The 11,386-nt window shown below is 40.5% G+C and overlaps 1 protein-coding gene across 1 annotated transcript in view; it reads left to right on the forward strand.

The window, feature by feature from the left end:
- Window positions 1-11,386, forward strand: part of RSPO3 (R-spondin 3) — an 83,966-nt gene that overhangs the window by 1,036 nt on the left and 71,544 nt on the right. The window lies entirely within an intron of this gene.

Genomic DNA, 11,386 nt, shown 5'->3' on the forward strand with positions numbered 1-11,386 from the left:
GCTCGCAGCCGCAGTCCCCGGGCGGTGGGGACCTCAGCACCGCCGTGCAGAGCCGGTTTCCAGGTTCAGCCTGGCCTGTCACACGTGAACATCTCAGGCTCTTTCAAGCCGGTCCCCTTTCTAGCGGGCAGACACGTCCGGGGGGTGAGGTGCCCCCTAAAGATTCAGGCTCGCCTCCTCGCCGTCTCTGACCCTGACTCCCGTGACTTGGAAGGTTGGCTTGTGGGCGCTTCTTTAGACCGTGTCCCCGCTGGGATTAAACGGGCACCCCCGGAGCACCCTCGATCCAGGTCGGTCTGTGTGAAAGCGGTGCCCTCCTGAGATGAGGGCACAAACCCGGGAATGTCACCTCTCCCTGCTCCTGGGTAGCCCGGCGCGCCGGTCGCTCGAACGTCCGTGCCTGGGGCGGCAGTCCCTTGGAGGACAGCAGAGCGGGGGGTGGTGGTGGTGGTGGGGTCTTCCCTGGCTTTAGTGTGGGGGGCGCTGCTGGGGAGAGGGAGGGAGAAACCGCCCGGAGCCCTTGGGGGCACAGAGGGTGATGCTATTGCCTTGGCCCCTCGGACCTCCTGGGCGTGGGAGGCAACGACGTTGGGCAGCTCTTGATCGCGCGTGGAAAGCCCCCCTAGCTCCTCGGGACCGGCGCGGGCGCCACGCGGAGGACACAGCACAGGCTTGTGTGAGATGGAGATTTAGTCATCGCTTCCCCGCCGCTGCTCGCCCCTGCCCTACCCTGGACGGAAGGGTCCCCTGAAAGCTGCCTTTGTGCCGCTGGCCTCCAGCAGACAAGGTTTGATTCACCTGAAAACTGCCTTTTAGAAACGTGGCGGGGCCCGAGCTCCAGGGGCTCCGGCCCGGCCTCACTGCCTCTCGGATCGCGTGGCAGGGGGCAGGAGGACCTCAGCTAAACGTGTCAGGGCATCCGATTTATTATTCTTGGCTCCTGGGTGGTTTCTCTTCCTCCTCACTCCTCCAGCCATCCTTTCACTCAAGCATTGCGCTCGCGCCTGCGCCCCCTCCCCCTCCTCTCCTCTTCTTGCGTGTCCAGCTGGGGATCTGAGTCACAGGTCCATGGGAAGAAGGATGCCGATGCCGGGCACCAGCACAGCCCCCTAGTTGCTAATCCCTCTTCCAGCCGGCGCCCACCTGGAGCTCAAAGTCCACTCCCTCCACCCCACTGAGGACCCACGGGGCTAGAAGCCGCTCACTGGCTGGGTGGGGACCGGGACCCGAGTGTCAGTGTGTCAAGTGTCTCCGATTGCAGTGTCGGAGCCCCTGTGTCTGAAGGAAGAGACAGGAAAGAAAGTTGGCCGTCCATCCGTTCCCACCTCCCTGAGCGAGGACAGAGGTGCGGGACGCTGCCCGGGGAGGCTGCCCAGGGAGGCTGCAGCGAGCGGCCGGAGAGCGCACCTCTAGGATAGGACCTTGGAGGAATCGCGGAGTCAAAAGGCAAACTGCTTCTCTGCCTTAATCATCTCCAGGCCGGCCGAGTCAAAGGCGCCCTCTGGTTGTGTAGCGGGGATGAGAGAGGGAGTGGGTGGGACTGGGATGAAATTCCAATTATTCTGTGGGAGTGGGGCGTGGAGAGAGCTCCCAGAGCAGGGGATGCTCCTTCCCTCTGGAGTCTGCTTTGGCTGCTGGGTTTGCTGGTGCAATCCTGGGAGAGGGGCGACCCCTTGCGTCCTCCGAGGGGACACGCCAGACTCTCTTGGCAGGTGCAGTATGGGTTTTTGTTGTTGTTGTTGTTGTTTTGGAGAATGGGGAAGGGGTGGTGGGGAAGGAGAGATCTTTGTTAAATGTCCAGAAACTCAAGGCCAAATTGCATGTGCACATATTCATTTCTTTAAAAATCTCTGAAAGAAACACATAGAGACTTTTTCTCAAGGACTAGGAAAGGTTTTCTGTAATGAAAAGTAAGGTAATAGTCAAAGGGATTTTAGAAAGTGGTCTCTCCTGTTTTTCAAAGAGACAACTTCAGTGAATGTTTCAGAGTGCCCCTTCTAGACTGTAGTTAAGTAGCGTCACTTCCTTAAACTCTTATGACATGAGAGAAAATTGAACTAAGAACTTACGGTCTTTTGAATATTTTAGTAGAAAGTGTCTTGCACAAAAAGATATTCATTTGTAGTGTTAAATGTCAAGTTGAAGGAACCATGGTTAATCCTCAGATATAGCAAATGAAGCCATATCAGGTATTTCCCTCCTTCCCCCACACAACTGCTACAGCCTTCTCTCTATGTTGTTTCAAACTAATGATATTGTTTCCTCTTATAAAAGAGACATTTCACACAGAACTTTTAAATATATACTATATTGAATTATGGGTTGATAAATACACAATAACGTTTTCACCTATTAGGATTCATATCCAGTTCCTAGAGATGACTAAATTGAATTTATTTTAAGTAACAATGCAATTGTTACTTAAAAATTCCCAGGTAGCAATGTTTTCAGAGGTAAGCATTAGGATGCTAAATCAAGAACCTGAAACTCAACTTTTCATTTTTCTCCAACTCAGCCTTTGCAACTTAGTACAGTCAGCTTCTGAATTCCAGGTTACCTGCTAATAAAATTGATCTAAAGAGGCGGGCATTAATATTCTCATTTTACAGAGATTGAACCCAAGAAACAGAGGCTAAGTAAGCTATACAAAATTATACAGTTAGTAAGTGAAGCTTGTCCCCTGCTATTTATATGATATGCTGATTCATGTGTGAGAGAAGATGTCAGGCATGCTAAGTAATCTTATGGTCTCTAGACCATCATTTATCCAATATGTTTGGAGAATACGCTGTTCTGCTTGACTGGAAGTTTTTGAAATGATATTTGTATGTATTATACATTAATGACCAATGTCAAAGAATTAACTAACGAGTAATAATAGTGAAGCTTGTTAAAGATAATATAATATTATTTGGTTATTCAGAAGTAATTGCAGGATCATATTATGCCAGAAGACTATTGTTAGAAACATCAGTTGCCACTGTAGTATTCTTTTTTGTAATGCCATGTACTAATTGGATTTTAATTTTTTAGATTTCAGATAAATGCAAGATTTGAAAAGCCATTGTATGAGTAATAATTACAAAGTATCCATTGCACAATCTATAAAGCTTTTGAATCTTTCATAAAGGTGTTTTAAATAAAGGAGTAAGAATACAAAGGGAATATTTTTAATGGTAATAAAATAAAAACAGGTTCATTGGAATATACTGGTTATTGCTCATGACATTGTTTCAGATGTCGAGCCATTCTTTGAGATTCTGATGCACTCTTGGTGATTACACCCTAGTCTTGGAAAATAACAAGTTAACAATAAGGTGGGAAAATCTTTTATTTTGTTCTGAATTTTGTAATATTACTTTTAAATGAAAGTATGGGTTGGATATTGGCTACAATACATTTTCTCACCTGTCTACTTTTGTTAACAGTCTACCTTGTTGTTAAGAGAAATTTAATAGATGGTGACAGAGTAAAATTTGCTGGAGAAGGTATATTCTGCAACATATCATGTGCTATCTGTGTGAATCACAAATTCAAACTCTTAGTAATGACATCTAAATATATGCAAAAGACTTTTAGTTTTGTGCATTCTAGTTTAATCATCATTAGACTATCAGATTATTTTAAACTATTAAATTAATTATTTTATAGTTTAACAGAAGGATTTTACCAAGAACATTAAGGGTGATAATTTTTAAACATTGTCTTTTTAGTCCCAAGTTATTCTACATAAAGTAATTGAGAATATAAGAATGACTGTGAAATTGATTTAATGTCATCATGTCTATATTACTTTAAGCATGAAATATGAACAGTATTTCAATTTGTAAGTAGGTAAGTTTTGCTAACTCATTTCCATTAAATATTTCCCTGGCATTTAATATTCTACAAATTAGATCCCCAGAATGCTATGAATGGAAATTACAACATGTAGTTAAAATTGATTTTCAAGTTATTATGGAGAGACCCTTGCCACACTACTACAAAACAAATTTATTAGTCATCTGATCATTTTAAACTATTTTTTAAAATATATTTTTATTGATTTCGGAGAGCGGGAGAGAGATAGAAACATCGATGATGAGAGAGAATCATTAATTTGCTGCCTCCTGCATGCCCTGCACTAGGATCAAGCCCACAACTGGGCATATGCCCTGACCAGGAATAGAACCTTGACCTCCTAGTTCAGAGGTTGACGCTCAACCACTGAGCAATGCCGGCTGGGCTCATTTTAAACTATTTGAATCTGAACAGATATCTTTAAATTGCTACTAAAAGTCTAAAATATAAATGGTTAAATCTTTTTTAATGTAATAGTGCTCTAATTCTATGTAATGTTGATAGAATACTATGTGAAGTTGCCAGACCCCATGTAGAGTTAAGATCAAATTATCCTCCTGCAGTTATTAGAATGAACTATCAAAAATAAAACTATACTACCTATAGTGATTTACTCAATCATCTTTTCCCTCTTTATCTCTATTCAAATGCTTCATTTTGGACATTGTGCTAACTTCTCTTCCCACTTCCTTACTATTCACTCCCCTTTCGCCCACCCCAAAATCCTTTTCCAAGTAGTGAATTCTTGAAATGCCATCAGAGAGGGTATTATGTTTCATGAAATGTAAGAATCAACTTTGGTTACCGTTAGAAAAACATCATTCAGTTTGAGAGCATGGTAAGGATCATGCAAGACAGTGTGTTGAAATTATATGTTTTACTTGGTTAGGACTATTTCTTCTCTGAACAGTGCCTTGTACACTCACATTCTTTTGAGAATGACCATTTGAAAAAGTGTTGAATCATAAATTACAGAGTGGGGTTTTTTTTGCCTTGCTTTTGATTTTGAGGAATAATGTGGAATTGTGAAATTTTTTTTAAGGTTGAAAATTATCAGCTTATCTTAAAATTTACCATCTGATGGACAACCTAGTAAATTTAAAACACTTTGCAATTATACCTTAACAAAATTATATAGAACCTATAATAATAAAAGCAAAATACGCTAATTAGACTGGACAGCTGAACAACCTTCTGGATGAAGTCGCGCGGCAGGGGCCAAGGCAGAGGTGGTTAGGTGCGATCAGGCAGGCAGGTGAGCAGTTAGGGACAATCAGGCAGGCAGGCAAGCAGTTAGGGGTGATCCAGCAGACAGGCAGAGTGGTTAGGGGTGATCAGATAGGCAGGCAAGTGGTTAGGGGCTATCAGGCAGGCAGGCGAGCAGTTAGAAGCCAAGGGTCCCAGATTGCGAGAGGGTGCAGGCTGGGCGGAGGACCCCTTCCTGCCCTTGTGCACAAATTTTGTGCAACGGGCCTCTAGTATAAAATATACATCTGTAGAAGATACTGCCCATTTTTTCTATTTATTCAATTCTACCTATCAGACCTTCCCATTAAGGAATACTGCTAACATTCTGTTTAAGTACTCATCCAGCAATATTGAAAAGAATAGGATGTTCCACTCTCAAGAATTGTGGCAGTGCCGAAAATGCTTACTGTCTCAGTGCCATTGAGTGCTAAGTAATTCCATTTTATGCTCCAAAGGTGTTTCAACAGCATGAAACTTTTAAGCAAATTACCTGAATTCTTTTTACATGTGAAACATTTGAATAATTTCAAAATTTTATTTTTAAAAATATGGTTACAGGTGCCTCTTCTCTGATGAGAGCATTTCTGCCTTATTTGTAATCTTGACAAGGAACCAAGTTACCATCTGCTGTCACTAACATGTTTCTGGAATTTTCTCAAAGAAAACTGGTACTAAAGGATATGATTGCCCAATTAAATATATCTTTTAGAGCTTTTAACTGCCTTTATACCTCATGCAAGAATCTAATCCAGTATTCAAAACTCTACCTTATTAAAGTTCCATCTGACCTTTAAGAATTTGATGAATAGCAAGCATCACAAGTTCATGATAGAGACTGAGACCTAAGAAGCCACTGAGGAGAGTCCTCAGTGTATGTGAGGAAAACTAGACTGAGAAGTAGACCAGATTCTAGATCCAGCACTGCTCCTAACATCTGGATAACCTAGTCAAGGTTACCACACTAAGTTGCAGTTCCTCACCTGTGAAATAAGATGGTGGTTAAAAATTTATATCTAGCCTGGCTGGCATGGGCTCAGTGGTTGAACATCAACTTATGAACCAGAAGGTCAGGAGGTCAAGGTTTAATTCCCGGTCAGGGCACATGCCTGGATTGCAGGCTAGATCCCCAGTGTGGAGCGTGCAGGAGGCAGCCAATCAGTGACTCTCTCTCATCATTGATGTTTCTGTCTCTCTCTCCCTCTCTCATCCCCTCTGAAATCAATAAAAATTATATTTTAAAAAATTTAGATCTAAGTGATTCTTATAGTCTCTTCAACTTTTCGTCTTTGGGTATGAGAAGCATAAGTCAAGACTAGGGAGTTAAATAGTTTTAAACTTAGCTGTCTTATTCAACAGTGTTTAGTAGATAAAGATTAAGAATGAAAGCAAATATAAATATTAATTTACTACAAGTAAATTAATCATATAAACATTAGTTAATAAGTAATTTATCAAAGTCCATAATGAATTAATTATGATATTTCCCATCCTTCACAATTTCTAGTGCCTGAAAACATTAGCCATAGCACCAATCAGTGTACTCAGTCTTCAGCAGGTCCTTCTTGTCCTTTGGCTCACAGTCATAGGGATCTGGTTTGGAACATAACTTAAGAGAAGCTTTAGAAGTTCCCTATAATGGCAGACTTTCAGAAGGGGCCTGTGCTGGGATGAAGGTGGCAATTAAATGGCCCAGGTTTAGGGTAGTGAGGCCCTGTGCTATGACCGTTACTGATTGAGCAAGAGAGCACATACAGCACATAATTTATATTATGAACAAATCCATAGGTCTTGGAAACAAGGTGGACATTAAGGGAAAAGAGGAAGTGGACCATATTTGGCACTAAACTTTGGAGTATAAAGACTCAGGTCTGTTGAATGGAAAAACAATCGATGGGAAGGTAGGAAAAGCATATGTGGTAAGAAACTTATTTTTCTTTTGAGTTATCTTTCTTGAGGGCCAGTTGAACATTTAGTAACTCCAAATTAAAGTTTCAGAGAGTGTCAGGGGCTGAAGATAAATATTTTGGAGTCACTCACATAAAGGTATATACTTGAGACAAAATCAAATGGTGCCTTGTTTACGAAAAGTGTTTGCAGTGCTGACATTAAGACGCACCCTTATTGGTAGCTTCAAAATATGATTTATTACACTAATGCATTTGTTTTAAAGAGTCTAATATATTATTCTCAACTATGGTTTCTCATTTTTACATATGGGACTCTCTGTATTATATGAGAATGGCCACTGGTATCATGAGCTGCAATTTGAACTTGCCAAATCTTTGAACTGAAGATCATACTTGAAAGTCTCATTAAATGTGAGACTATATTGCTTTGACACAGATCATAGGAAACTTGAAAAACTTTATGGTAAAGAAAGATGAGTTTTCTTAAGATGTAAACATGATTTTTTGAAAATATTCCATTTAGATCTAGCATCTACTCAAAACAGTGCAATTCTATGTTCAAGTACATTTCTCTACAAAGTGCGCTCTCTTAAAATAAAAGCATCTCAGGGTGGGATGAAACTGGAAGGAATCCAGTCCATACACACAGTGTGTGGATTACCGCTGCAACATCCCCACCGAGTAATTGTCCAGCCCTAGTAACCACTCCACTCCACACCCTCTCTTTCTTCTCCTAGTCACTTTGAACCTTCTGTATCAGAAGCAGGTTATATTTCCTAGCGTGTCTATTCTCATAGTTCTCTTCTGAGACCTTGGCATGAGCATGGGATTGGATTCAGTTACCTTAAAACCCATTTCTCAAATGAATACACAATAATGCAATGCACTCTATTCACTCCCAAAAATTGTCCTCAGAAAACTAGCTGGTAAGCATATTTATAATTATACCCCGATACAAAGCACATTCCTGAGAGTAAGTGGTAAAGCAGCCCCCATTTTATAACCACATAACACAAACCACCACCACACAATATAAAATAACAGAATTTGTGAGCTGCTTGTTTTAGAACACTGTTTTCTTAACATATGCTTGATAAGCTGGTAAGGAAAAGAACAGCTAGTTTCTCATTACTATGTTCTCCACTCATGCAAAAGGACCTCACAGATATGAGCACAGTCATTTCCACAAAGGCTGTCATGTCAGGAGAGGCGGTATCAGTCACATTTTGCTGAGAAGAAAGAAGCAAAATGTTGTGCCAAAGTGTGTGTAAATGCTTCATAGCAAGCTATAGCTTTCTAGTTCTCAGAGCCACTGTTATATACATTTTATCTGCATATCATACATTTATATTTACTTTTTGAAACGAGTGCTGTGATAATGGCTATTACTTCAATAGCTGCTGTGTTCTAACTATCTGTGAGGGCCCGACCCTAAACTTGATGTTTTTTTGCAAATATTATCTCAGTTAGTCCTCACACTCACCCTGTAAGGAAGGTGCCAATAGTCCCATGTTAGTTGCTCCAGATCAGTCAATGAAGATGTAGTGGACCTGGGATTCCAGCCCAGCTGACTCTGAAGCCCACGTTCTCCCCGGATTTCTTCTCATCACCTCAACTCTTGGGATTGGTATGGAAGCAATCATGGAAGCATTTTTCTCAAACCTCACCTTACTTTTTCTTTCCCTTACTCACCCTTTGCTCATTATTTCTTCCTCCTCATTTGACAAACCGCAAGTTTTTTCAAACATTTACTATAGAGTTTGCTTCTGGTATTCTGATATTCTCTCCCATAGCTCTTTCTCTCCTTTACCCTTTCCTCTCTTTCTTGAAACCTGCCCTATTAATGATTTTAAACATAAAAAGTTGCTGATGTTTTTTTTTCATTAGGACAATAGGCTAGCACAGTTTATATGAAATGCTCTGAGATTATTCTTCCCATCTATGGCGTGGATGTCCAAGATAAGATTAACTTAGGCATGAGGATGTGGGCACAGTCTATAATTTTTCAGTTAAATATCAAAATCTGTCTATGTAATTTACAACCACAATAGATATTTCACTGACTAGTTTTTGTTATCCAGAAAAGTTATCTTTATGGTGCTTCATAAAATCTGTTATTTATATTACTTTTACCATAAGCATTAACAGTAACCTCCACTCTGAATTTTTGTTTTATGGGCCTTTGTACAGTAATTTTCAATCCTGATTTCAAATGAAAATCACCTGGGGATCTTTAAAAAAAAAAGGCAAATCAATGCCAGACTACACCCTCAACCAAACAGAGCAAGCTCTGGGGCTGGGGCCTGGACATATATATTTTTAAAAATAGTCCTGTTGGATCCTTGATTTGAGAATGGTTATCACTGCTGAGCAACTGTTGAAAACAGTGCCCATTCATGAGGGTTAGATAGATTTTTGAAAAAGCCTGTGCGTAGTGTGATAAGAAATGAGATATATGTCATTTGAACAGGTAATAGTTTAAAATATAAAGCAGTTAGATAATCCCATATTGTTTATCAATAGAGTAATGTTAAATTTGTGACACTGCCTAGTGCAGACAAGACCAACTGATAGAGAATTGTCTCAGCCAGAGTCCAAGAAAAGAGAGCCAAGGCACACAGTAGGGCACCATAGTGAGTTGAACAGATATGGACTTCATTGAGTAAGAATACAGCTGCTGGGGGAGGTGTAATCCAGGCTGAGTGTGCTTGCTGCTGAACTCTATGTACCATGGGTGAGTGAGGCAGTAAATAGGATAAAAGATGGGGTATCAGCCATACCACAAAAGGTTTTCAAAGCTACTTAATAAGCAAATGTTTTTATGTCATACCTGCTGACTGGTAATGTACCCTAGAGTCCTCTTTGTTTTTAGGAAAACGTAGTGGTTAGAGAACTGCCTAATAATAAATAAACATCCCATTGTTTAATAGTTTCTACAATCCCTGACCAACTTAAAATTGACTACTGGTGATTGTAAAACTACTATAAGTAACACAGTTTTAACTCTATCTTAATGGGTTAAGTTTTGTAGTAGGTTGTTTATTCATGAACTTACTGATTTTTTCTCTCCTAATGTGCTCTTCGTTGGGTGGTTATCTTCATTAAATCTTGTTTATTATTTTTTCTAGTCTAGGAAGGATTTTCAAACCTTGTCACAAACCAGAGAAAGCTCCATGGATAGTGAGGTGGAAGTCTAGGCTTCCTGTCAAACTTAATTTTGCTTGTTAAAGGGGCTAGTTGGGAGAATTTGGGTTCTAGTGAGTCACTAGGCCAAATCCCAATAACCACACTTGCCAAAAGTAATTAGATTGAGGAAAGCCAGGCTCCTCGGAGGAGGGTCATCACAGCACACTTGAGCCTTTGCTACGTGGTCAGACCTAGTTACTTGTCCCTGAGGATTGGGAACAATCATGAGTTATAAGGAGCAGAAAATCCACCAGAAAACAATGCTTTCCACCAATTTTTTCCCCTTCAATAGGTTATTCACCCTAAGCACGCAAGAGATGGAAATACGCCACTGGTATCCGTACACAGTTCATGTCACCATCACCATATAAACCACCTTGTCTGCCTGCATGAGTACAAACACACATACAGAACTCCTGCTGTCATCATTCCAAGTTCTCCCCCTCCCTTCCTGAGTAGATAAAAAGAACCCAAGGAATTTAGTTGTCTTTGTAAAAGAGGTGTCTGATTAGGATGGAAAGGGAAGGGAAGGGACTCATAAACATCCTAAGGTCAATGTACATATAGTATTACTGAATTAACCCTTGGAAATAAGAACATAGTAGTGTAATGCACCAGGACTGGAGTTCTAAAACCTCTAGAGCTAGGAAAAGGCCAACAATAAACTTACTATTTCTTGTACTGAAAAGAATACCATGCTGAAACATGGTACCATAAGGAGCTAAGTAGAAATGATCAATAACTAAGCAATGCTCTAATTTTAAATCTTTCTACAGGCAAATATTACATTAGCATAAATATACTTAATAACCTAAGTGAAAGTTTGCCTTTAAAATTATTGGCATTGCCTCAAATACCCAAAATAGAGACTCTGTCACTTCATGTGATGGATTTTCAATGGAACAAGGACACAGATCTCCCACTGATCATATTGTTAATGTGGTAAGTTTCACATTCCTTTATGACTCAGGATGATTTCAGCATATTTCAGTACTCCTATGACCTTAGCCCAGCGATTTTCAGCCAGTGTGCTGCAAGAGGCACACTGGTGTGCCACAAGAATTTTTAAAACATGCAATACCTGACTATTTAGTCAGGGGCACTGACCTCTTTTCCCTTACATTGTCAAATTTAAAAAATGACAGCAGCCAACACAACAATAGCCATCTGATGTAAGTGAATCAAAATGACACCTACTTTTTTTT

The sequence above is a fragment of the Myotis brandtii genome, unplaced genomic scaffold, assembly GCF_000412655.1.
Source record: "Myotis brandtii unplaced genomic scaffold, ASM41265v1 scaffold123, whole genome shotgun sequence".
Taxonomy (NCBI): Eukaryota; Metazoa; Chordata; class Mammalia; order Chiroptera; family Vespertilionidae; genus Myotis; species Myotis brandtii.